Source organism: Olea europaea, chromosome 8 (assembly GCF_002742605.1).
Source record: "Olea europaea var. sylvestris chromosome 8, O_europaea_v1, whole genome shotgun sequence".
NCBI classification, from domain to species: domain Eukaryota; kingdom Viridiplantae; phylum Streptophyta; class Magnoliopsida; order Lamiales; family Oleaceae; genus Olea; species Olea europaea.
Genome location: NC_036244.1, coordinates 1,363,572 through 1,378,852, shown reverse-complemented (window position 1 = coordinate 1,378,852; position 15,281 = coordinate 1,363,572).

Sequence of the window (15,281 nt, the reverse complement as noted above, 5' to 3'; positions counted from 1 at the left end):
TACATGAATTTCATTATGGGTTGTTTGAGCCCAATTTTTTTTGAAAAAAAAAAAGCATTTTGTAATTGTGTTATGATGAAAAATGTATGATTAAAAAATAAGGAAAAAAATTTGGAATTGAATGTAATATTATTTTATTGAAGAACGAGTGGTTGAAATGAAAACAAATCACTATTCAATATCGCATTTTAATGAAAAAGGGGGACACAAACAGGGGCATAAATTCATCTAAAAATAAAGCATTAATATTAGAAAGTCTAACAATGTACTTAATTTCAAAACGGAAGAAATTATACCATTGTACTTATGTGGAATCTTGTGTCCTTTAAAAAGTAGAATTCAATAGGTGGGGTTGGAAATAAATTTGCTTTTAGATACTTGTTTCAATTTTATTTTGTGGTTACAATTATTTCATTTTTCGAAAATATTGACTAAGATATTTCAAATAATATATAACTCATATTTGATAGAAATTAAAATCTAGATTTTAACATATATATCAAACTCAGCAACTATTTTTAAATATATATTTCATAAGATTCATAATTTTTCAACTACACATTTTATTAGATTTTATCAAATTCTATTAAAAATTTAATTTTAACCCTCATCAAGTAGGAGCATAATACTTACACCATAGGTGTCAAGGAGGTAGGGTCCATGCTCACCTAACAAAAGTAGTTAATTTTCACTTGGCCCTTGTTTGAGTCACATTCTTACCAAAAAATGTATTTTTAAATAGTGTATTGATGAAAAATATGTGATTAAAAAAATAAAGAAATTTTTGAATTTGCATATAATATTATTTTAATGAAGAATACGTGGTTGAAATGAGTCAAATCACTGTTCAATAATGTATTTTGATAAAAATAATGGGGCTTAAATAAGAGCTAAATATAAAAATAAGATTAAACAAGTTGAGGACCATTTCCAATTTTTTTTCCAACTTTTCATATCAGAATGTTCCAACGTTTGTCGAAGGTATTAATCCTTGATATATTGAGTTAATAAAATTGACAAGTGATATTTAAATATTCATTTGTGTCAGCTAAGAACATATACTACTATATAGCACTTGTGGATAAGAAAATACTAATAAAAATTTTCTTAAACAATAGTATTTTCTGAATTATATTAAAATATTAATAGATATCATCTGATGGAAGTATTTTATATATTTAAACAATAAGATAAAAAAAAAATTACTTTTAATAGTTTGGCGAGAAATCTTTTGATCCTTTGGATCCATCATAGGAAGGCTGTAGCTCTTATTGTTTCATTCCTAAGGAAAATAAAGCACTCCACATACTCGCTTCACTTGTTATAGATTGTTTAGGTGATAAGGAGTGAACTAATTGTATTTTGATTTCTATAATCTTCGCAGTTTGCGATGATCAATATTAAGCTCCCATTTGACCCTAATTCTTTAAATTCCATTTTTTCAAATTTATTTTTGATCACAATTTTTATCAATTATTTAATTATACATTTCATCAACTATTATCAAAATCTATTAAAAATCTGATTTTTATTCAAACCAAATAGGGGCAAATAAAGTTTATATTTAGCGAAAGCATGATTCGAAACTTCTCTTGAGTTGAACGCTCATGGTGATTGTGCGGTATATTCTACAATATTGATTAAATAATATTATATTATATTTAAAAACACAAAATAAAAGTAAATTCATTTATGGTATTTTGTATAGTTTAATTTTATGTACCAAACATATTTAATCCCTATTTAACAATTATTATTTTCATACTCTTTTACTTACATGCTCATTTTCAATTATATATTCACACAATAAAATATTTTACACGTAAATTTAAATTTATCCTACTTTTTATTTTAATCACATATTTTCATAAAAATTACTATTTAAAATATTATTTTCTACTTTTAATAAAAAGGGGAAGGAGAGTCTATTATTCGTGCAATAATAAAATTAATCCAATTTTACTATGCATGATGTCATTTTTTATTTTTCATTTTTTTATGTCAAACAAATGTTCTTCCACACATCATCCCACTAGCATTAAAAAATAATTATGTCAAACAAATGTTCTTCCATACATCATGTTACTAGCATTAAAAAAATTAATAATAACTTTAGTAAATGTAAATTGCCATAAGCAAAAAGAAAAAAACTCTTCGCACAAAAGTTAAAAAAAAAAAAAAACTCTCTGCACAGTGCAGAGAGATGTCAAACCATGTGCGGAGTAAAAAAAGAAAAAAACTCTCCGCATAGTGCGAAGAGATAACAAGCCATGTGTGAAGAGTTGACAAACTCTCCGTACAGTGCGAAGTAAAAAAAAAATCTTTCCGCACAGTGCGGAAAGATGCAAACACCATGGCAAAACTTTCTGCACAGTGCGGACAGATAGCATTCTATACGGATACTGTCCTCACAAAGTGCGGACTTTCCGTACAGTGTTGAGTAAAAAAAGCAAAAAAAAAAATAATAATAATTCTCACGGTGCGGAGAGTTGGCAAACTCTCCATACAGTGCAAAGTTATAAAAAAAAACGTCTCTTCACACAGTGACTGTCATGTGCGTTACACAAATTTTACATTTATCGTATTTTTATTAGTATATGAATTTTAGTTTTTTGGAAAGTTTTTGAAACAATATCTAGAAATATTTTCATGATATAAAAAAATAATTGTAAATTATTTTTACAATTGTATAACAATATTGTGTCATCTATAAAAAATATATTTGTATATTTCATATTAAAATAAGAAATATACGAGATTATACAAATTATTTTACTTGTATTTTTTGATAGTGTTGATATGATTGAGTTGAATGTGAAGATTATATTTCTAAATTTTGTGTAATTCAATATTGAAAAATTGATGATTGAGCACCATATTCATACGTATTTATATTTTGTACTTCGTATATATTTAATATTTATTTTATGCTTATGTTTAAGAAATAAAAATCTGAATTTTTTTTTTTTGAAATTTGGTTTGGTAAGTGAATATACGGGTTCTGCATTTTTGATATTTGTAAGTGCAAAAATCGGTATATAAAATACAGTAAGCTGCAAATACGGTAGGCAGCATATATGGTAAGTTGTAAATACGGTAGGCAATATATACGGTAAGCTGCAAATACATTAAGGTGAAAATATGGTAAGTTGTTTGCAAATATGATAAGCATCATATACGTTAAGGTGCAAATACGATAAATTGTTTGCAAATACGATAAGCAACATATATGGTAAGGTGCAAATGTGGTAGGCAGCATATACGGTAAGTTTCCTGAAAATACGGTAAACTGTATATATGGATTTATAATTTGCAATAAATGTATAAAATTTATTTAATATTGAATTTCTTAAGTATTAAATGTTGTAATTCAATATTGTTTCCTTTTTTATAATTGTATTTCCGCGAATTAAAAAAAAAGTAGTTATGAAATTGATAATTTTTAAATGTGTTTTTCGTTGATTTGTCATCTTTCCGCACTGTGCGGTGAGTTTTTTTTTTTTACTTCGCACTGTGTAAAGAGTTTGCCAACTCTTCACACGTGGTTCAAATCTCTCCGCACTATGCGAAGAGGTTTTTTTTTCTCTCCGCACTTTTTTTACTCTGCACATGATTCAACTCTCTACGCACTGTGCGGAGAATTTTTTTGCTCTTCGTACTGTGCGGAGAGTTGGTTTGTTATCTCTCCGCACTGTGCGAAGAGGTTTTTTTCCTTCGCACTGTGCGAAGAGTTTATCAATTCTCCGCACATGGTTCAACTCTCTCCGCACTGTGTGGAAAGATTTTTTTCTCTTCGCACCTTTTTTTTATTTTTACTTCGCACTTGATTCAACTCTCTCCACACAGTGTGGAGAGTTTTTTTTTTCAATTTTACAATTTTGAATTACACAAAATTTAGAAAGATAATCTCCACATTCAATTCAATCATATCAACACTATCAAAGAATACAAGCAAAATGATTTGTATATTTGCTTATTCAAGTATGAAATATACAAGCATATTTTTTTTTAGATAACATACTGGTATGTAATTGTAAAAATAATTTACAATTATTTTCTTATATCATGGAAATATTTTTAGATATTATTTCAAAAACTTTTCAAAAAAAATCAAAATTCATACACTAATAAAAATACGATAAATATAAAATTCGTCCAACGCACATGATATCGATTAATTTGAAAATAAAGGGCATCAAACAGGGCTAATTCGTATCGCTCTTTCGTGGTGGGGTCAATGAGGGAAATATTGTTGTCTGTTGGTTGGCCACTAGATTGTTGGGATTGGAGTTGGAATTGAGGCAGTTTGCAATTTTTATAAAAAGGTTCTTTTCCGTACATTCTCTTGATTTACATTATCAGTCCGTACGATTACACTCTTTTACGGCCAATAGGAAACTGCCAGCTCATCTGCTACAAAACCTTTCGCGAGGCCACAGAATCCAAGGGTTTTCTGTTTCTACTAGGAATTGCCAGGCATAGTCGCGGGACGTGGAGCGTGCACGATTGGCATCAGGAATATTGGACCACAATTTCTTGTTTTGAAAACAACACTTTACCAAATTTATAGTCCTTTCTTGAATTTCAATTATTCAATTTTATTTTACTTTTGTAAAATGGAATTAAACTATTAGCTCTGATTTGATTCACATTCTTTAGCTACAAAAATTAAAAATATGATCGTTATCAATCACATCAAACCATCATATTTGATTTTCTATTTCTTTTATTGGTCCTGTAATGACTATATTTTTTATTCACATTCTTATAAAATTAAATATCAAACGAGACCTTAGTCGCAAATTACTATTGAGTTGTTAAGGACAATTAGGTCGACGAAGGGAAATTGTCTAGCAAGGGGCCAAAAATGTTGCATGAAAAAATTTATATGTATTATGCATACATTAAACGGTAAATTATTTATACATTAGATTTTTTTATAAGTATAATTATATTACCATTACAAATTTTACACACTACATTACATTATAATTCATCATGTTTAGAATATAATTTTAATAAATACATCATAATAAATTTACAAATACAATCATAATCCAATAAAAATTTAAAACAAAAATAAATATAAATATAGTATTTTAGTGTACTCGTCATTCCAATATTACTCATTTTTCTCATCCTTTCAACTCATTCTGAGTATTTTTATTATGATGAGAAGTGTTTCTGAAACTATTTTTTGCTTAATTGTTTTTCTTTTCTTTTTCTTTTTCCGAAGAAGGGGAAGATAAAGAAGAAGAAGAAAGAGAGGGTGGGGGGGGGAGGGGGTGGGGGTTGAATCCTATTGTGGTGTTACTAGTAGGTATAGTTGGGAAAAATCAACCCAAATCGGTTCTATTGGGTTTGGTTTGGGTAGAAAAATCAAATTTGAGGTTAAATCTCATATTATGATTTAAACCATCAAACCCAACTCAATCCTATCAATTGAAAAATTAATTCCTAAAATGAAAAAATATATATAAATAAACACAATAGTGTAGACAAGAGAATGACTTGAAATGTATTAGTTTTCCCCTTTTTACCTAGGTTGACGACATGAATTTTATCTACAAATGAAAAGTTAAATGATGATAAATTAAAAACAAAAGACATGATGAGTGATATAAATGAATCCTGAGAAAGTCGTCGGCTTTAAAAAATTGTTCAAATTTAAAATTAAAAAAATTTGAATTGAATATAAATTGGGCCACGGCCCAAGCCGATCAACCCCACCCAACCCAAGCCGACTCAAACTTGATTGGTTTGGGTTGGATTGGATTCAAACACATAATTGGGTTTGGTTGGATAAAAAAATTGATCCTACCTTACCCAACCCATGCCCAACTTTACTAGTAGGTGCACTTGAAAAGTGGAAAATCCACTTTATGTGATTACACAAAATGAAATAGAGTATAAATTCAAGGCTTTTTCTTCTCGCGTGATTACATATGATTAGAATAATAAATTGAAGATAATTCCTTTTTGCTTATAAAAGAAATCAATTACACAAGGCATTTTCTCCCTCAACCTTAAAAGGGGGGAAAATCTACAAATTAGTTCGATTCTTAATTTTCAAACTTGACAAATAAGCTAAAGCAATTCATCAATACATATTGGTCAAATAAAGTATAAATTCTTTTATTGTGAGGAAAAAAAAATTATCTTATCGTCAAGGAAGAAAGCGAAGGTCACTATCGACGAAAAAGTTATGCACAGTAAGATTTTGAGGAAAAAGAAAGGAAAAAAAATTAGATTTATGTTTGTGTTGGAATAATAATTTTTTTTTTTAAAATTATATTAAAACCGTAATTATGTAACTTTACTTAAAGCTATTTGAGTAAATAAGAAAAATACTAAAAATTGTGATGCATTTAATGAAATTCTAATAACCTAATTACCCTTTTAGTAATTCATAGCTATTCCTGACTTTTCAAAAATTATACAAACCTCTAGTATTTTAAATTTTGAATATTGCATACTTCCCCTAAACTTTATGATAATTTCAAGGACTCTATCCATTTTCGAAAATCACAAAAATTTCTCTATTTCAAGTTTTGAATAACACCTATATACCTACCATAAATTGACGACAACTTCTACTTTTTTTAAAATTACATAAACCTCCCCTATTTCAAAAATTGAATAACGCATATCTCAATTAACCAATTTTCTTTCACGTGGTTGCATAAATAATAGTGATCATGCTTAAAATACCATTATGAATAATAATGTAATATCAAAAATATAATTTTTGCACTTCTAAATAAATCAACAATAGATATTGTTTAGACCATCAATTCTTCTAAATACTTCAATATTTAGTTAATTTAGATAATTATATTCGGAGACATAAAATGTAGAAATTCTAGTTGCGATTTCATATTAAATGAATAATCGGAAATTTGATAGTTGTGAGCGAAATGCTTTTCGTCTTTAAAGGTAATAAATAACATGATTACATTAAAAATGTTGAATGATTGATAGAGTGGAGTTTAACTAAACATTGCAATGCCTTAATTCTTAAGTGATATGTTATATTTGGATGGAAAGGTTAGTTTGTAGTCAAAATTAGGGTTGCACAAAAAAATCGCAAATCAAATCTAAATCGTTGGTTTGAGTCCATGTGGACCCACAGTTTTTATTCTCTCAAATCGAACCAAACGGTTTCAAAATGGTTTGGTTTATGTTTCAATTTTCAAAAATCACACAAAATCGAATCGAACTGTTTTTAAAATTTTTAAGTAAAACATTAATTTTATTAATTTATAACTTTTTGAAAAAAAAAAATAAATAAATAAAAAAAAAATATATATATATATATATATATATATATATATTTAGCAATGCAAATTACAGTCAGCCCATTGAAATAATCATATAAAGTAAATTAAGTTTATCATTATCGACTCATGGTTTAACAAGTTTATAACACATGTTCTCACCCGATATTTAAACTAAACTAAAATTATTCCCAAATCATATGAAATGCAAAAAGAAAAATGTATATTTTCGACAATCCAAATTATAATTCAAGAAAACTACGACAACAAATTACATCCAAAGTTTCAGAAGCCCTAACATAAACTCTCACTTCCCAAACATTTGACATTTGTCTACGACTGCTGAACGAATCATTGATCGTCTTTGCCTATTAATCTATTAATTTCTACCTGAATCACATCTTTCTCTCATCTCTTTGTAAGTCTCAGATTCTCATTTGAAGCCATTTTTTCATAGTTACTTTTTTCATTTGTTATTTTTATACTTATTATATATTTATGAGTTGTGGTTTGGATAGAAAAATGATTATTTGTGCGCCTAGATAATTAAGGAACTTGTTTGTGGTTTGGAAAGAACAAAGGATAGCGTATTGATTGTGCGAAAATATTAAAGTTCCATAACTAGTATTACTATCTTCGACTTTCATAAAGTAGTAAAATAGTTAGAGAATGAAATTCATCAATTCCTAATAAGCCTAAACTCTATCAATCTTTCTATATCTAAATTTATCATGTATGATTCTTATTTAACATCTCACTAACAAGACGAAAAGAGTTCTAACCAAACTATAATATTAGTATGTGACTCTACCTTTACCAATCGCTATGAAGGTCAAATGAGAAAAAAAATAAAAAAATAAAGAAAGATATATTTGTTTTATTAACATCTTTTAGTAACCAACTTTGAAAATATTTTATTAATGGGTTTCATAATAAATATAAATGTAATTTAACTTTTAACATTATTAGTTCTCGTTTAAATTTATATATTAACTTATTTTAAATATATTACTATAATGTCGATATGTAAACCGCGGATTAAAACCAAACCAAACCGCAAATTATGGTTTGATTTGGTTTGGTTCAAAAAATAAAATGATTTGATTTAGTTTGGAAAAAATTCAAATCGCATAAAATGATTTGAGTTGAAAATATAACATGAACCGTCCAAATTGGATGGCGTTCACCCCTATTCAAAATGAAATGCATATACTTTTTTTTTTATTAGGTTACTATTTCGTTGGTGCTCTTTATTTTGTCATACATAAATTTTGAGTATCTTAGATCAGATATTTGTTGACTTATTTTGAAAAATCAATTGTCTCGATAATATTTAGTTGTTGATCTATTTAGAATTGTTAAAAGAATTTTTTTAAGTATTACATTTTTATTGAAATGAACTACAAGATGAAAGATATCCGTAAGAGTATTTTAAAATTTATCGTTATCATTTATGCTAACATGTGAATAAAAAGTGGTCAATGGAGATAAATGTTATAGAAAATATGAAATAAGGAATTTTAATGTGACTTTCGAAAATGAAGGAGGTGTCTATGAAATTCATCAAATTCAGAGAAGATATACATTATTCAAAACTTGAAATAAGGAGGTTTTATGTAATTTTTTTTAAAGGCGGGGGTGTCTCTGAAAATTGTCATAAATCTTTTAAGATGTATGCATTACTCAAAATTGGTATAGAGGAAGTTCATATAATTTTTTTTAAAAAGTTGTGTTTTTGAAATTATCAGAAACCTCAAGGGTGGTGTATATAATTTGTCCTATATTACAAAAAAATGATAATAATAAAATAAAATCAAAATCAAAATCAAAATTTTTATATAAAAGCAACAAAAGGTAAAATTCTACACCTGTTAAAGATAAAAAGCAAGGATCGCAAAATTATTTCATATATTTTTGTTAAGAAGATTGAAATTTTAATATGGAAAATCAAGAATTATCATAGTTTAACAAATTCAAAATAATCAATTCGTCTGTCTATATCTTAAATGAATAATCAGATTCCCATATCTAAATTCTTAAGCAAGCCATCAATTTACTTGAATATTGTCAAAGACAAGATCTGATGTCAATGATAAAGACGATAAACAACATATAGTTGAAGAAATCAAGTCGAAGTGTCAAAATATATACATATTAAACATGGTAGATGTGGTCCAACCACCTTTTTTTGTTTTTTTGTTATCTTTTTATTGATTGATGTTTTTTGATTTTGACATGGGCATCTTGTGGCAATTATTCATTCATTTATCTTTGTGTGTTGGAGGTGCTATGTTGTGAAGGTTGTCATAACCATGACACTTCCTATGCTAAAATACTATCAAATAATTTCCCTGGCTAATAAAAATATTACAATTAATGGTTGGGCCATAGATTTCGGTTTCGCTTTGTTGAAAGTGGTTTTATGCCCAGTGGGCCTTTTATGAAACTTTCTCAAATGATAAGCCTTTTAACTTGTACATGCACATAACCCAGAATTAGGGTAGTTGTAGATTGACTCTATATCAAATAAGATTGGAGTTTTGTTGCTAAGAATTCGGGTTAACTACTATTTTCTTTTCCCTTTTCAATATTATTTGCCAATACATAAAGAAGGATGTTACGTCGATTCTTAGCCATATTGACGTCTCCATCTAAAATTTAATAGGGACGTGCGCTTTTGACTTCTCCTTTCATATCTTGAAGAAAATACACATTGTCCAAAAGCAAGAAAAGCAATGGAGTAGCCTCAGTCCTTGTCACATCAAGAAGATGGATTTCTTCCATAATATTGGAACTCCTTCTAGAAAACTTCTTCATAGATCAACTTCTTTGATGCATTATTAACTCCCTTGATCAAAAAAAAGATTAACTGTCTAAAAGTTTCCTTAAACTGAGATTGATTGTCAACAATTTGCTTCATTGACTCTTGCTACTCAAGAAGAATGTTCGGAGTATTGTCATACACACTCATAAATTAGCACGAAAAATCTAAATTTTCAATGATATAAGAATTAATGTACCGTCCTACTTACCAATTTAACCAATTATAATATAAAATTGGTGCATTAGATAAAGCTATTAGAAATTTAAAAAAAAAATCATAAAAGAAAAACAAAAAATTGCATGTAATCAAGTTACTATTATTTTAACATGTTGGTTAATTGCTGCCTCATAATAATTATGTATAATTGAATTAAATTTGTAATGTTGTAAATGATAAGTTTATTATTGAATGACAATTGTACTCCTATAATCCTAGAAATTATTACCGTTGTGTCCCTAATCCATCCCTAAAAAATTGAAGTTTTGATTCTCAATGTAATACACACAAGTCTATTGACTTTAATTCTCTTCCCTCTTTTCATAACACATTATTAGCACAAAAGTTTAATTTTTCAAAGTCTAGTGAAGGGCTACAGTCAAATTGCAGATATAGACTTCACATATGTGTTCTCACTAATTGTAAAGTATAATTCAATTTGGACTTTACTTGTGATAGTGGTAAAGAATTATTTGGAGCTTGAGCAGGTGAATGTCAAGATAAGATTCTTACATGAAGAACTTGAAGAGAATATTTACATACAACGATCATAGGGTTTCATAATTTCTGAAAATGAAGACTATGAGTGCTTGTTGAAGAAGTCCTTGAATGGACTGAAGGAGTCACCAAGCAATGGTATAAAATGTTCAATTCATTCATGACTACTTATAATTTCATTAGAAATAATTATGATAGTTGTGTGTATTTCAAAAAGGAAAATTGTGGATTGATTACACATTTGTTATTATATGTTGATGATATACTCATTACAGTCAAGGATAAAGTAGATGTCAGAAATGTGAAATCTCAACTTAGTAAGAAGTTTGAAATGAAATATTTAAGTGAAGTGAAGAAAATTCTTGGTGTGAAAATTTTGAGGGATAGAAAGACTGACATATTGTATTTAAGTTAGAGTGTGTGCATTGAGAAGGTACTTCAAAGTTTCATATACTGGATGCTAAGACTATCAATACTCCCTTGCTGCCTATTTCAAATTATAATCTGGATTGTATCCTCAATCAGGTGAATACATTGATTTCATGTCTTAGGTTTCTTATTCCAGTGTAGTTGATTTGCTTTTATATACTATGGCTTGTACAAGACCAAATTTGACAGATGCAATAAGTACAGTTAATAGGTATATGACAAATCCTGACAAAGAACATTAGAATGTAATTTAATGGATATTTAGATACTTTAGGGGATATACTAATGCTTGCTTGCATTTGGGTAGAAATATAGATGAAGTCATTGGCTATGTGAATTCAAATTACATATGGGATTTTGATAAGAGAAGATCACTTTCATGCTATGTTTACCCTTGGAGCCTGTGTTATCAGTTGGAAAGCTCTTTGCAAAATATAGTAGCTTTGTCTGCGACAGAGGCTATAGTACATTGCCAATACAAAGGCATGTAAGGAGGCTATGTGATTGAGGGGATTGATTGTGAAATAGTGAAGACTTGCATATTTCTGCAGTATATTATGATAGTCAGAGTACTATTTTTCTGACTAAGGATTAGATGTTCCATAAGAGGACTAATTACATTGATGTGAGGCATTATTTTGTGCATGGTGTGATTGCTCATGGTGACATTGTAGTGAGCAAAGTCTGTTGATATGATAACAAAACCATTTCCCATTACAAAGTTTAAGCATTGCTTGAACTCAGTTGGTTTTGTCATTAATTTAGTCCATTGAGACTTGTTTGAAAGAGGAGGAGTGGTGTCTATTTTGAAGATGTGTTTTGAATTTCTTTGTATTGAAATCTGGTTTAAGGTGGATATTTGTTGTAGTTTAATCCAAATTCTAGTGGATATTGAAGTTTTAGTTGAAGTGGTCTTGAAGATGATCAAAATTATAGATTAGGAAAAAAAGTTATCACATTTTCACTAGCTGACCGCTCGAGTAACTCTTGCATATTTTCTCTAGAGACTTGTCGCTCGCCTAGCGCTCGAGCAGCAGAGCTATTGCCTACCTACCGCTATCCTTTAACTAGAGTGATAGGGTTATCCGACCCAGGCTGTTTTGCATTTTGACACGTTTTTTGGACTTCAATTCATCTATATTTTTATTTCTAAGGTTTATATATATAAGTCACTACTTGTTACACTTATCTACGCTATTAGATTAGAGCATTTGTTAGTGATTTGAATGAGTTAAAGCCTAATTTTGTGTTAATTACATTTGTTGCATCGTACTCAATACAAATTGGTGGATTTGGAATAAATGAACAAAAAATGTGGGAAAACGAAGGAATTTCAAACTTTGGGGGACCAAAGTGTAAAGATTCAATAGTTGATTCGGACTACAAAATGATGGTTGAAGATATATGACATCAAATAGAGTTGAAACATTGTCACAAATCTATTTCTAGCCAAAGAAGTTATGCTCCAGATTTTTTATCTCAATTTGAGACCTATTTTTTGGATAGCAAAAGTTCGAATTGGAAAATTTGTACTTTTGAAAGAATTGTAGCTCTTTGAGTTAACTTTTCAATGCATTTTATATCACTTCAATCAGATATCGAAAGAGAAAATTATGATCAAAATACCAAAAGCTGCTTAGGGACGATGAATGCAACATGGCGCAAGCGGGCCATCAATGGTGCATGCACAATACCCTTTTTTCTCCAACCCGAGAGCTACTTGTGTCAACAGCGCGCGCATGGTGGTTTTGCCTATGCGCGCGTGGGCCAAATTTTCTATGATGGGCCAATATTCTTATTCTGATGAAATTCTAAATGGAAACAATATCTTAACATTCTATATATACCTAAACATGTCCAAAACGTTGAAGAACCTCCTTTAGACCTAAAAATCCCTATATTCTATGTATTTTGGAGGTGAAGAATGATGCTAACATTAAGGTCGAGGCAGATTATACAATTTTATTATTCATCCATTTTCAAAATTCAAGCGAAAAAATTGGATTTCTCAACTTTCTTTGTCATTCCCAATATTTCTTTTATAATTTAATCATTAAAAGAAAAGGCAAGTTTTTCTATTGTATCGAATGAATAACGAACCTTATTGCACATTTATTTTGATTTAATACTATTAATTTAGTTATTTCTTGATTGATTTTACATATCCATTGCATTATTTATTTGACTGGTCACCAGTTGAATAATTAGTTACTTGTTATAGTGTTGAGAGACTCACAATAAATTTAGAACGCACCAAAATTAACATATGTAGATAGAATTATGAATAATTTTTATCGCATATGCAATCACATAGATAACTTATAAACTAATGCATTTTGGTCATATGAATTCGAATTATGAATATGATCGGATCGTGATTAAAATAGATTTAATTTCTCTTGAAAAAAAGAATTAAATACATTAGTGTTATCGAATGTCACGAAAGCATGAAATTGACTAAATTATGAATCAAGAATTAAAATAAATAGCAGTATGAGGATTCAAAATTCAATACAATCATTCACATATTTGACCAAATATTTTTTATTACTTCCTCAGTTTAGAATTGGATTAAATAACAACAAAATCACGTCTTTGTGTCATGAATATCGAATTTAATAATAACTAGTGAACTAGAATTGAACATTATTTTTCGTGGGACGATAACTTTCAACTCACTTTATTATTACTTTTCAACGATCCTCGTACGCTTACGGGTTTCACACGAACACTTGTATTGTTCCCATAATACCATACATCTTAAGAGTTTTAGATCTTAATTGAAAGTTTTGAAATCTTGTTGTAAACATAATTACTATAGATTATAGTAATTTTCTCTTCCTCTGCTGTGGTTTTTTCCCATCTTGAATTTCTACATAAATCTTGGTGTTCTTTTTAGCACATACTTGTTCATTTTATTATTGCTATTATCTTACGCTCAATACATAACAACACTAATAACACATTAAGAACATTCAATACTCATAAAATCTATTCCATAATCAAATTAAAATGATATAAAACTTGTGAGTAAAACACACATGTCAAAAAGCTTCAAATAAATATAGACCCTGTTTGAATCTCATTAATTTGGAGAAATATATTAGGAATATTGATTAATAGAGAATGTGTGGTCAAAAAAGAAGATTTTTTTTATTTGGATATAATATAATTTTAATGAATAATGTGTGGTTAAAAATGAATATTGTAAAAAATAATAGGAAAAAATATGAAGTAAAGAATGGCAAAGGCATCATGTCCTTTCCTTTTCTTAACTCCACGCCAAGTACCCAACAGACCACATTTTTCTTCTATTCTTTTCACCCATAGATCATTTAAATCCATTCTTGAAACATATTATTGTTATTATCTTACGTTCAATTCATAACAACACTAATAAACACATTAAGAACATTCAATACTCATAAAATCTAGTCCATAATCAAATTAAAATGGTATAAAACTTGTGAGTAAAACACATACGTCAAAAAGCTTCAAATAAATATATGCCATGTTTGGGTCCCATTAATTTGAAGAAATGTATTAGGAATAGTGATTGATGGAGAATGTGTGATCACAAAAAAAGGATTTTTTTTTATTTGCATATAATATTATTTTAATGAATAATGTGGTTAAAAATGAATATTGTAAAAAAAAAAATGTAAAATAAAGTAAAGGATGGCAAAGGCATCACGTCCTTTCCTTCAACTCCATGCCAAGTACCCCACAGACCATATTTTTCTTCTGTTCTTTTCACCTACAGATCATTTAAATCCATTCTTGAAACAGATTACTCATCTTATTCATTTTTTTTACTTGAGGTCTTGATTTTTTGTTCTATCATTAATTAATTTCGTGATTAACAAGATAATTCTCAATTTTTTTCTGCTTTCTGCCATCTTAAACAAGGTTCAGACACATTTTGTCAAAAATTACATAGCCGGTGAATCCTAAGATAGAATTCTGAGGGTGAAGTTGACAACTTTTAGATCTATTATGTGAGTAATCTTTTGCTATTGGCTCACATTCTAGCAGTT